Below are 11,589 nucleotides of genomic sequence, written 5' to 3' on the forward strand. Positions count from 1 at the left end.
GGAGCTTGGTTCTGTTCATCTTTTCTATCTGTTGTTGTGTGATGAAAGAAGAAAGCAAGGGTGAGCAGCAAGCCCACCAAAATAATATGTATAATGATTAATAGTATATGAGCCTTCTCATAGTACTCATGAAAGTCTTGGTCAAAAGAAATGAACCAAGTTTGATATCTTAATGCGATGAAGTCACAAAATATTCAGTATATATATACATATATACTTTTCAAAATATTGGAAGTCCTCTTCCATGCATAATACACACAGAGTTCCAGTGTATAACTGTATAAAAATATCGTTGCAAGGTGATCTCATATATCTAACCTTGTCACAACGTTTTTCTGAAAATCTTTGTCATACATAAGATAATCATTTACTAGATATAAGTTTAAAAGATGAAGTTACAAGATACTCCAATATACTTATATCTTTTCCAAATACTACTTGAACTACCACCGTTCAAGTTATAATTAGTTCAAAAGTTCATCACATAGATGAGACTACAAGACCAGATTTGAATAGATTAAATCTTTTAAAATATCATCAAAATAAAATGAAGTTATGAGATACTTCATTTGATGTAAACATCCTTTTGAAAACTTGACCCTGCCAACACTCAACAATCGCCCAACCGTAGCCTTTCTATCGAAGTGCTCTGGGTAGTGTTGCAGAAATTATCCAATTGGATGATGAACTCATTACGGGAGTTTGCCGCGCCAGGAAGACCACTTACGATGATCAGTCGTAGTAGTACAACCCCACCATTTTCTACATGTAGAGGAGAACCTGTCAGATTTACTTGTCAACCGAACACTGAACTCCTAAGGAATGGACCGCCTTAGCGGAACTTCCAGGCCATTTGGGCCAATATAATAAGGCTGGGCCGGCGCTACTCGGCCACTTACGCCACTCCTAGTTCAGATGAAATCCATGACTCTGAAACGTAAAGCTCGTTCCCCCTTTCCCCAAGTAGAAACTTGTTGATACGGCTCCACCAAGAAGTCGTATCTAGTTGGAAAGGAGAACTCACCGATATTTCCCAGGCGATGCCTGTTAATGGATTAACTTGTTCCAAGAATTTTACTTCCCGAGTGTTGGGTAAGTAATCGATTCATTTAACAAAACAGCAACCTCGTTGCGAATATAAAACACACCACAGAGCCGGATCCCTCAGGTTTTGAGCTAGTATTTAAATCCCCTTCGAAAGGAGGATCTTAAATATAAAAATGAGTTTTGGGATCCGCTCTAACTTTTAAAAATCATTTTGAAGACTCGCAAAACATTTTTAAGAATGTTTGGAGTGATGCTGATTTAACAAAATAAATCAGTCCCAATGTATTAGAAAATATCTGAATATTATTATTTAAATAATATTTCCATAAAGAATAATCTTTATAAAAATAATTGAAGTAGAAGTTTTGAAACTTATACTTGAAATGAATATTAAATAACCAAAGATATACTTATATGAAAGTACTATCTTTATTTGAATAATCGAAAATAAGTTTGATTATCGACACCTTATTCTTTAATAAAATAAAGAATATATCTCAGCAAATAATCGGAGTCATAGATCCTCAAATGAATATTCAAATAATATTCAATAAATAAAATAAGCTGAGTCATAATACCTCGAATGAATATTATAAATAATATTCATTAAATAAAATAAAGGAGTCATACATCCTCAAATGAATATTCAAATAATAAAATAAAAGGAGTCATAAGTCCTCGAATGAATATTCGAATAATATTCAAATAATAAAATAAAAGGAGTCATAAGTCCTCGAATGAATATTCGTAATAATATTCATTAAATAAAATAAAGTTATCGAATAAACCTTATTCGATTAATAGTTTTAAAAACTATATCAATATATATATATAAATATATATTATACTCGGGAGCCTCGCCTCCCGGTTTAGAAATATGTTCACCTTTTATCCCCTATACTAAGGGTAAACTCAAATACCGCTTATCTCTAGCATAGGTATTATGCAACTATAAGCATTTGAACCAACAGATATATAAACCAAGAATATAAATCAGGCATGCATATATACCATATCACATGCTACAATATATCGCAAGAATTTGCTAATAACAAATATGCATTTATCGCAAGATCATGCATATACACATATACATCACCACAACAGTAAAACGGGTAGAAAACTTGCCTGAGCGACTGGGGGGTTACGAATGGCTCGGGACGAGTCTGGTAACCTATAAACAACAAGTAAGTTGGAATTAAACCAAAGTCACTTGTAAATCTATACTTTAACTAACTTAGACTCTAACGCTTGTTCTGCGCTTACTGATTCTCTTAAGTCACTCGAGTACCCTCGGCTCCACCATTTTTAATAATTTAACCTTTACGAGTTTTAATGCGATTCCTTCGCGAGTGTCTTACCAACTGCCTAACACACTTACCATAAATGTTTCATACATTAATTAACCCTTTTTGGTCTTTAACCTATGTTTCAAAGTAAGGCGAGGGGAAAAGTTTCGTTCGCGAAACGCCGTTACTTAAAACGGTCGTTTCTCCTAAACCGTGCATCGGAATCGAACGAACTACATATCAAAACGAAGCTCGTAACATGAGCTATCTAAACATGGCAGTGGTCATAATCTAGCAGGGGGTCCTCGGGTCCTAATGTTATGAACAAAAGCAGTCTAAAGAAAATCGGACGTTACGACGGCTATGTTTACGCGATTACCAATATTTATACCACTCCAATTCTTTACCAATTCACTACAAACCACCCAAACATCATCAATAAATCAAACACAACTTATATCAAGGCAAAGTCAGTCCATAATCTCAAGTTTTTCCAACTTATTCAACCGCAAACATGATCTACTAACCATAACTTAAGATTCATTAACCATTAACCAAGATTCATATCCAAAATCACCACAAATCCAACCAAACTATCTAACATACATGGATCTTGCTATACATACATGGATATTTCTATATATACATTAATCCATCCATAAACTCATCAAAACTCAAAGTTCAAACTATAAGTTAAAGGTGAAAGTTGTTTATACCTCCTTGAAGCTTCCTAACACAACCCAAGAGCTTTGAATGCCTAAAAGAACCTTGATCCTTGCTTGTATAACCTTAATCTTTCATAAAAATTCAAGAAAACTAAAGTTATTTCTTGAAGGTTACTATTCACCATCTTCTTCCTTGATTTATTGGAAGAGATTGTGAAGGAATTAGGAGCTTAAACTTATAGCATATCCATATCTATGTACAAGGAAGCTTAGATAATTACCTTGTGATTTAACAATGCTTGGAACTTGATTTTTGAAATTCTTGCCCTTGAAAAAGATGAAAAGCCGAGAGCAAGATGATGAGAATGAAATGATTTTGTGTTTTTTGATTTGTTTGGCTTAGCTTGGTTGTTTTTTGTTTTGTTTTTGGTTAATTACCTTAATAACCTTATATTTGTGTGGTTATAAACCAACCACACCTCCTCCTTCCCTATGTCATGCTTACATCACATTGCTATGTCATCCTCCCTTCCTTGTCCTCTTCTCATTGGTTGGGTGACATCACTTCCTCTAATCCCTTTGCTTAACTTCCTAATTGTTTGCCTAATGACCGCTGATCTGTTATACGGTTCGCTTAACTTTCGTTTTCGTTTATCGTTTGAGGGATCATACCCGGGATCTTATTACTTAGGTTCCCTTAACCTTTCTCAATATATTATATTCCTTTTATGATCCTCTCCTATAATCCTTTAATTTAAATCCTTTTTATCCTGTTACCTTATACTCAATTCTCTCCGTATCTAGTGGATTTCCGGGAAAAATCAAAGTGTTCAGAATTGGATTCTGACGATCTTTACATACACTTATATACCACATAGAGTACTAATAATATCCCATAAGATCAATAACAGAACCCCTACATAGCGTGGCATGAACAGTTTTCTCATTCAGCAAAAATACTATTCATAAGGGTTTCAAAAATTTCCAAAAATTGGGGTTATTACAATCATGGCCTTAAAGTTGATTGAACTTATCCCATGTTCTTCGAAGTTGATCTAGAACCCTTGATAAATATGTTCACTATTTAAGAATTTAACCGTTACTTGACATCAGTTTTTAAATTGAAAAAGTTAAAAGTGGATTTTCAGTCCCAAAGGGGGATGAATATTTTCTTTAAATAGTGGATTTGGACTGAGACGCAAGTCCTTTCCGCTCTTAATTTATAGGCTTAAAAGTTTCCTAGGGATCCCGTTAATGTTCTAGAACCCAGCGAGGTTCGGGATTACTTCGCGGCTGATCACCGGCTGTAATCCGTAGCGTCATAAAATGGTTTTGATAAAGAAATGGTTTTTAATTATTTTGTTACAAATAAAAGATGTCATCACCCTGGAAGTTTATCTCTTGTTACTATATTGTTGAATCTTTCATTTCCATTGTTATTCTTTCATTCTTGTTTATGTATATTATAGCACTTGTTGAGCATTTGGCTCACTAGTTGCTTTCACCCTGATATTTTAGCTAACAAATATGGTTAGATTCAAGCAGACCATGCGTAAGACTTGTGATGCCGATTTGTATGTTCGAGCTCAGGTAGATTAGTGATCTTTTTGTGTGAGGACTCGATATTGAAATCAGGTTGTAATAGTTAATAGCATTGGCTGTTCCAAACCCTAAACTGTAAGATCTTGGATTCAGTGTATTTATTTCCTTTTGTTATATATTATGATTATTCGTATAGTTTCTTTGTTAAATTTAGGGTGTGACAATATTCATTTGTATTTCTGCATTTAGATAGTTTTGACATCATCAATTTAGAATGTCCATATATTCATAATGCACAAGTTGGGGGAGATTGTTAGAAGAAATTTATGATAACAACTTATAAACTATCAGAGTTTATTTATCAGTATTTAGCAGAAGGTGACGCGATCAACATTTGTTATCAGCATTTGCTGATCAGTAATTGACATCAGTATTTGGCCACTTCAGTTGAAAGTTAGGAGATATTGAAGAAGGAAAGGATTGCAGAATACATGTTGGTGTAGGAATTTATTCTTTGTAACAATAAATACATGGATATCTTTTATGATTCCTTATTGTAATAGAATAGGATTCCTTATTTGATTATGTAACTGTGCAGTATATAAGCACATATTAGGTTTACACTTTATGTGTCTCGAATTGATATATCTTTTATGTAACCTAGCATCTCTCAAGGATAATTGTTCATCCTTTGAGGGAGTAATTTTGTAATCGGTTTTTATTAATCAATATAAAGTTGTTACATTATGTTGAGTACGTAATTCAATTTGTTTACATAAACTGTATTCACCCCCCTCTACAGTTGTATCAAGGACCTAACATATCATTTATGCGATAATAAAGCTATGTAACAGTTAATTCAATATGATCTCAATTTTCATCACACACACATAATCGAATAAAATAACACAATTAAAATCATGGAAGTTGGAATTTTAGTAACAAGATCATGCAAAATGATAGAAATCATAATAAGAAACCTGTCAATGCAATTTTAATAAACAACTAAGGTTTTGAAATTGAAACTTCAAAATGGAAGAATCGAATCTTTAAAATCCAATCAGGGGGCTTTCACAATAAGAAATGTAAAACTAATTGAACAATATGAGATAATCATAAATTACTCAAAACAACAACGAATTTAGAATAAATTGAAACCAATTAAAAACTGGGGTTTCCATAATTCGAATAAAAAATGAAGTAAAGTGCATGAAATCGATGTGTTTTAAAAAAGGATCATGAATATGTGATCGATTTTAGTGGGCGAGGCCGGATGTAGCCGAAAAATTGAAATCACGTCGAGAGAGAGAGAGAGAGAGAGAGAGAGAGAGAGAGAGAGAGAGAGAGAGAGAGAGAGAGAGAGAGAGAGAGAGAGAGAGAGAGAGAGAGAGAGAGAGAGAGAGAGAGAGCTAAATCTTAAAATATATCAGTATATTACAAATAAAATATGTAATTTTGAGATATAATTATAAAACCGTTAAATTGATTTCATCAATTTAAAATTGAATTATTTTTAATCCAAATGATCTCGAATAATATTATTTTAAATTAATAAAATCATATATTTTATAAGAAAATAAAGATTCAGATACAAAAATATTTTCCTTGAATTTTGAGAATCTCTTGATATTTCACAATTTATTTAACCCTGAATTTATAATTCGAATTTAAAATTATGAATTATTACTCAAAAATTCATTAAAAATCTCATATTACATTTGAAATTTCTTAAGGATGATTTAAAAATTTTCTATTATTTTACTCCGAGTTTTGAAATCCCTTTCAAGGCCATGCAAATAATTAGAGATTATTTAAATGTTATTTTCACATTCAATGATATTTTCAACATGGTTTTTAGAAAAACCATAAATATTAAAATCAATAATTACTTTAATCAATTGTACTATAGAGAAATATGGATTTTCGAGAAGCGAAGAATTCTCTCACACAACACACTTGCGTCGCGTGACTAAAAATCAAGTATCAAATATTCTTGATCTGAAATCCTAACCAGATATAGAATATTTTATATTTAGTTAAGGTTGACATTTCAAAATTCCCAAATGTAACCGTAATTTCGTGAATATTTCAGAATATAACAATTTTGTGAATATGTTAGCGATATTATATTTTGTATCAACATGATTCTTACTAATATCTCCTTTATTGACATGATTACATAAGAAATACTATCGGATATCTTTGTGTTTTGTACGAGAATGCGATACCGTATTTTTACTCAAATTAATTACACTCGTATTGTCACAAAATACCACGTCAAATTTAATCATATAGTCGACTACTGTTTGCTTCATCCATAATATTTGAGCATAATATTTTTTTTGCCACTATATACTCTGCTTCCGCGGTAGACATGGATATCGAGTTTTGTTTCTTTGAAAAAGAAGAAACTGGACATCCACCGAGAAATCAACACGTTCCACTAGTGCTTTTTCTATTAATTAAATGATCCACTTATTCTAAGTCGGAAAAACACAGTAGATCAAACGGTGATCCTTTCAGATACCAAAATCCGAGTTCAGTGGTTCTTTTAAGAGATCTAAAAATTCATTTAACAGCGGATAAATGAGATTCTTTAGGTGCCACTTAAAAATGAGCACATTTGTAGATGCAATATTGAACATCCAGTCTACTATAAGTCATATATAATAAAATTCCTATCATACAACATTGTTTCTTATTTTCAACCGATTATACTATTTCGTCCCCAAATAATTTATCCCAAGGAGACATAGGAGTACTAAGTGATTTGACATTATTCATATTAATTTTTAAGCATTTATTTGTAATACTTAGATTGAGAAATACGAATGCCTTCATTATATTGCTTAATTTGCAAACCTAAGAAGAAATTTTGTTCCCCCATCATACTCATTTCAAATTCTTTACTCATTATTTCTGAGAATTCATTACAAACTGATTCTTTAGTTGAACCAAAAATAATGTCATCTACGTAAATTTGAACGAGTAAGATATCATCGCCTTCATACTCCATAAATAGAGTTGTGTCGACAATTGAATTTTAAATCCACTATTAATTAAGAATTTTCTCAACCGCTCGTACCAGCTCTCGGAGCTTGTTTTAGTCCGTATAAGGCTTTATATAGTTTATACACCTACTTCAGATGTATTAAATCTTCGATTCCTGGTGGTTTTCTTACGTAAACTTCTTCTTCTAAGACACCATTTGGGAATGCGGATTTAATATCCATTTGATAAAATTTGAATCCCTTTTGACACGTGAATGCTAAGAACATACGAATTTCTTCGAGTCTAGTAACGTGATTATAAGTTTTATCATAGTCTATTCCTTCCATTTGTGTATAGCCTTGAGTTACTAGTCATGCTTTATTTCTTACGGCAGTTCCACTTTCATTTAATTTATTATGATAGACCCATTTAGTTCCAATAATGGAAGTATCGGGTGGTGGCAGAACTAGTTCCCAAACATTACTATGAGTGAATTTGTTGAATTTGTTTTGCATCGCAAGAATCCAATCCTCGTCTAATTATGCTTCCTTAGCCATTTTGGGTTCTATTTATCATAGAAAAGATAAGTGACAGGCTAAATTTGTATTTGAGATCGAGTTTGGACTTTCCTATTAAAATCTCCCACGATATTCTCGATAGGATAATTTTTTCCTGATGATATTTCCGGAGCTAGTCCATTGTCGATTTCAATTATTTTAAGAGGATTATTAGGAACAATTGTTCCATGATCAAAATTATCAATTTGTCTAATAGAATTTTCAATATTAGCTCGATAATCTTCTTTTTGGATCATTTTCCTCTTCAATTAAATATTTATACTTCGATATTAGTTTTGATTCAGCGAATGGTTTAGATTAATCTAATATTGCATTCAATTATTCTTCTACCATCAAAGTTCTAAGACTAAATACTGTTGAGTGGCATTTATGTCACTCTATAATGCTCCAATAAGCTCTGAATTGGTGTATTTGTACTCAAGTTGTTGGTGTTTTAATGTTTTTCTACTGTTTTTACATTTCAGGCATTAATCTGAAATTCAGGTGAATTAACATTGATTTGATTCTAATATGGTGTTAGGGTGGTGTCCAAGGAATAAAGGGTCGTGAAGACCAACTCATTGCAGCAAGAAAAAAAGGCAATTTTAGTTTTTTAAGAAGACCGGCGCGCCGCACTGTGCTAGCACGCGGCCGCGCCAGAGAAGCAGAATGTCATCACGCCCGCACTGCTGAAGGGCCCGGCCATGCTAGGTCAGAATTCCAGATTCCTGTTTCAATAGAAGACTGTTTTTCTGGACTTTTGGATTAATTGGGTTGCTATTCAAAGACAACAAAAAGATGTTAATTATAACGGAGCTTAAGGAGAAGACGACAAGAAGACCTATAGTACAATTCAACGAAGGCAAAGAAGATCTAGTTTATTCTTGTGAATCTTTATTTTAAGTTATAATCTTGGATGCTCGTTTCATGTTTTGTTGAACCTAATACTCTGGATTACCTATTTGGTTTATTATATGTTTTATAAAGACTACGTTTATTATACCATACTTTCATCGGAACCCACATTGATGATGAGTCCGATTATGGGCTAATCGTTATCATGGGGTTCTAATGGATTTATTTATGGATTTCTTTAGTTAATTTATTTAGATGCCTTAGTGTGTGGTGAATGTATGATAACCTAGTATTGGGTGTGCTTATTCGTCTTATGAGCATCACGAACTTATAAGATATCATGTTAATCTTTAATGAAGCGAAAGTGAATTTAAGGATTTTGAACTTGCCATGCTAGCATAAGTTCATGTGTTATTATTATGCATGATCGTAGGTAATGTTAACCATCTTACTTGCCCTATATAATCATGATAAATAACTTGCACATTAAGCCATTATGTTGTCAAATTCTATAGATATATAGGGTCTCAATATAATTGGTGTGTACTCTGCTTCTATCTTTTTGTGGATGTCTGGTAGTATGGTATTCGTACAATGAAAGTTGGCATTTATCAGTTTCGTGTTATCTGATTAGTGTCATCATCATTACATGCTAAGGTTAAGAATGAAAAGGCTAATGAATGAAGTATTTAATGAAGTTAGAATCTCATATTTATGTTATATATTAATCAATTCTCTTTAATCTCTTAGTTAATGTTCTCTAGTATAATTCTCAATAGTTAATTGTTGTATAATCAAATCCCAAATTGTTATTCGTCTTAGCATTGAATAATAGCGATATAATTGTTGAATAAGTGCATAAATCACAAAGTTAATCTAAACTAGTCTTTGTGGGAATGAACTAGAAATAATTTTATAGTGCCTGCGATCGCGTATACTTGCGTGAATTATTAGCGCGTGTTTAGCGACTAACAAGTTTTTGGCGCCCCTTCCGGGGACACGGTATTAACTTTTATTTTATGTGTTTGTCATCAGTGATCGTTAAAGTTCATTGACTCGGACATTGTTACTTACCTAATCTTTTCCTTATCGTGTTTCAGGCACTCTAGCGAGCGTGTATGCTTACGCGTTCGCGGGCTCGTAAGAGAACTCTGGATCAAACCGAGGAGGAAGCTGTAGTGATTCGAAGGGAAGTTTTTAAGGATGAAGAGAAAGTAGAAGAAGAAGAGAAAGTCGAGGAACCAGCTTTAGTAGTGATGGGAGATCAAGCAGAAATTCTGAAGGCTTTAATGGACTATTCTCAGCCTAAGATCAATGATATTCAATCAAGCATCATCAGACCAGCCATCACGGCTAATACCTTTGAGATCAAGTCAAGCAAGATTCAAATGATACAAAACTCAGTTCAGTTTGGGGGTTCTCCTACAGAAGATCTCAACATGCACATCAGGGATTTCATCGAGATCTGCGACACTTTGAAGTTCAATGGGGTGACTGGAGATGCTATCAAGCTGCGACTCTTCCCATTCTCGCTGAGGGATAAAGAAAAATGCTGGTTACATTCTCTACCACTAGGGTCGATCACCACATGGGAGGATCTTGCTCAAAAGTTTCTCACTAAATTCTTTCCTATGGCGAAGACTGCTACAATCAGGAATGCTCTTACTCCATTTTCTCAGCAAACTGGAGAATCTCTGTATGAGGCTTGGGATCGCTACAAGGAGATGCTAAGGAAGTTCCCACACCATGGCATGCTTGATTAGATGATTATAAACGGTTTCTACAATATTTTGGGCGCACAGTCTAACCCTATGCTCAATGCAGCGTCTGATGGAGCCTTATAGGCCAAAAGCTATAATGAAGCTTATGAGTTGATTGAGATAATGGCAGCTAATGAATATCAGAATCCTACGCAAAGAATATTGCAAGGCAAGGTAGCAAGAATTCTGGAAGTAGATATAGCTACTGCTATAGCTGCTTAACTTCAAGCTCTAACGGTGAAAGTGGACTCTTTGGCTAATTATGGAGTTAATCAAATCACTTGTGTTTGTGAGCTTTGTGCGGGGGCACATGAAAGTGAGCAGTGTGCTATTTCTAGTGAATCAGCTCAATTTGTGAGTAACTTTCAGAGATCACAATAGCAAGCTCCAGCCACTTATCATCCCAACAACCGAAATCATCCTAACTTCATCTCTAACATCAATTACAATGCAGTGCAACAACCTTATCAGCCATACACAACAAAGCAATATAACCCTCCTGGTTTTTAAAAACCGAAATATGCCCCTAGGCAACAACTTCAACTTTATAAGTTACCGCAATCTAATGAAAAATCTGAATTGGAGGAGTTGAGGCTCATGTGCAAGAGACAAGTTGTTTTTATCAAGACCTTGGAGAATCAGATTGGGCAGATTGCTAATGCATTACTAAATCGTCAACCTGACACGCTCCCAAGGGATACTGAAGTTCCAGGCAAGAAGGAAGCTAAGGAGGATGTTAAGGCAATTATATTGAGGTCTGGTAAGGTAGCAAATCCTGAAAAAGCTAATACTCCAAAATCTGAAGTTAAGGCTGAAGAAGAAGAAGTGCAAAAGGAAGCAGAAGTGGAACCAAGGAAGACTACTGTTGAACACACTCCTCATG

At 33.8% G+C, this 11,589-nt stretch overlaps 1 non-coding gene across 1 annotated transcript; it reads right to left on the reverse strand.

The window, feature by feature from the left end:
• Positions 1-10,592: 10,592 nt before the first annotated feature.
• Positions 10,593-10,699, reverse strand: LOC141709965 (small nucleolar RNA R71). Its single transcript, XR_012570512.1, has one exon. It is a non-coding gene; the product is annotated as a small nucleolar RNA R71 (small nucleolar RNA).
• Between the last annotated feature and the right edge of the window lie 890 nt (positions 10,700-11,589).

The sequence above is a fragment of the Apium graveolens genome, chromosome 2 (assembly GCF_009905375.1).
Source record: "Apium graveolens cultivar Ventura chromosome 2, ASM990537v1, whole genome shotgun sequence".
Taxonomy (NCBI): domain Eukaryota; kingdom Viridiplantae; phylum Streptophyta; class Magnoliopsida; order Apiales; family Apiaceae; genus Apium; species Apium graveolens.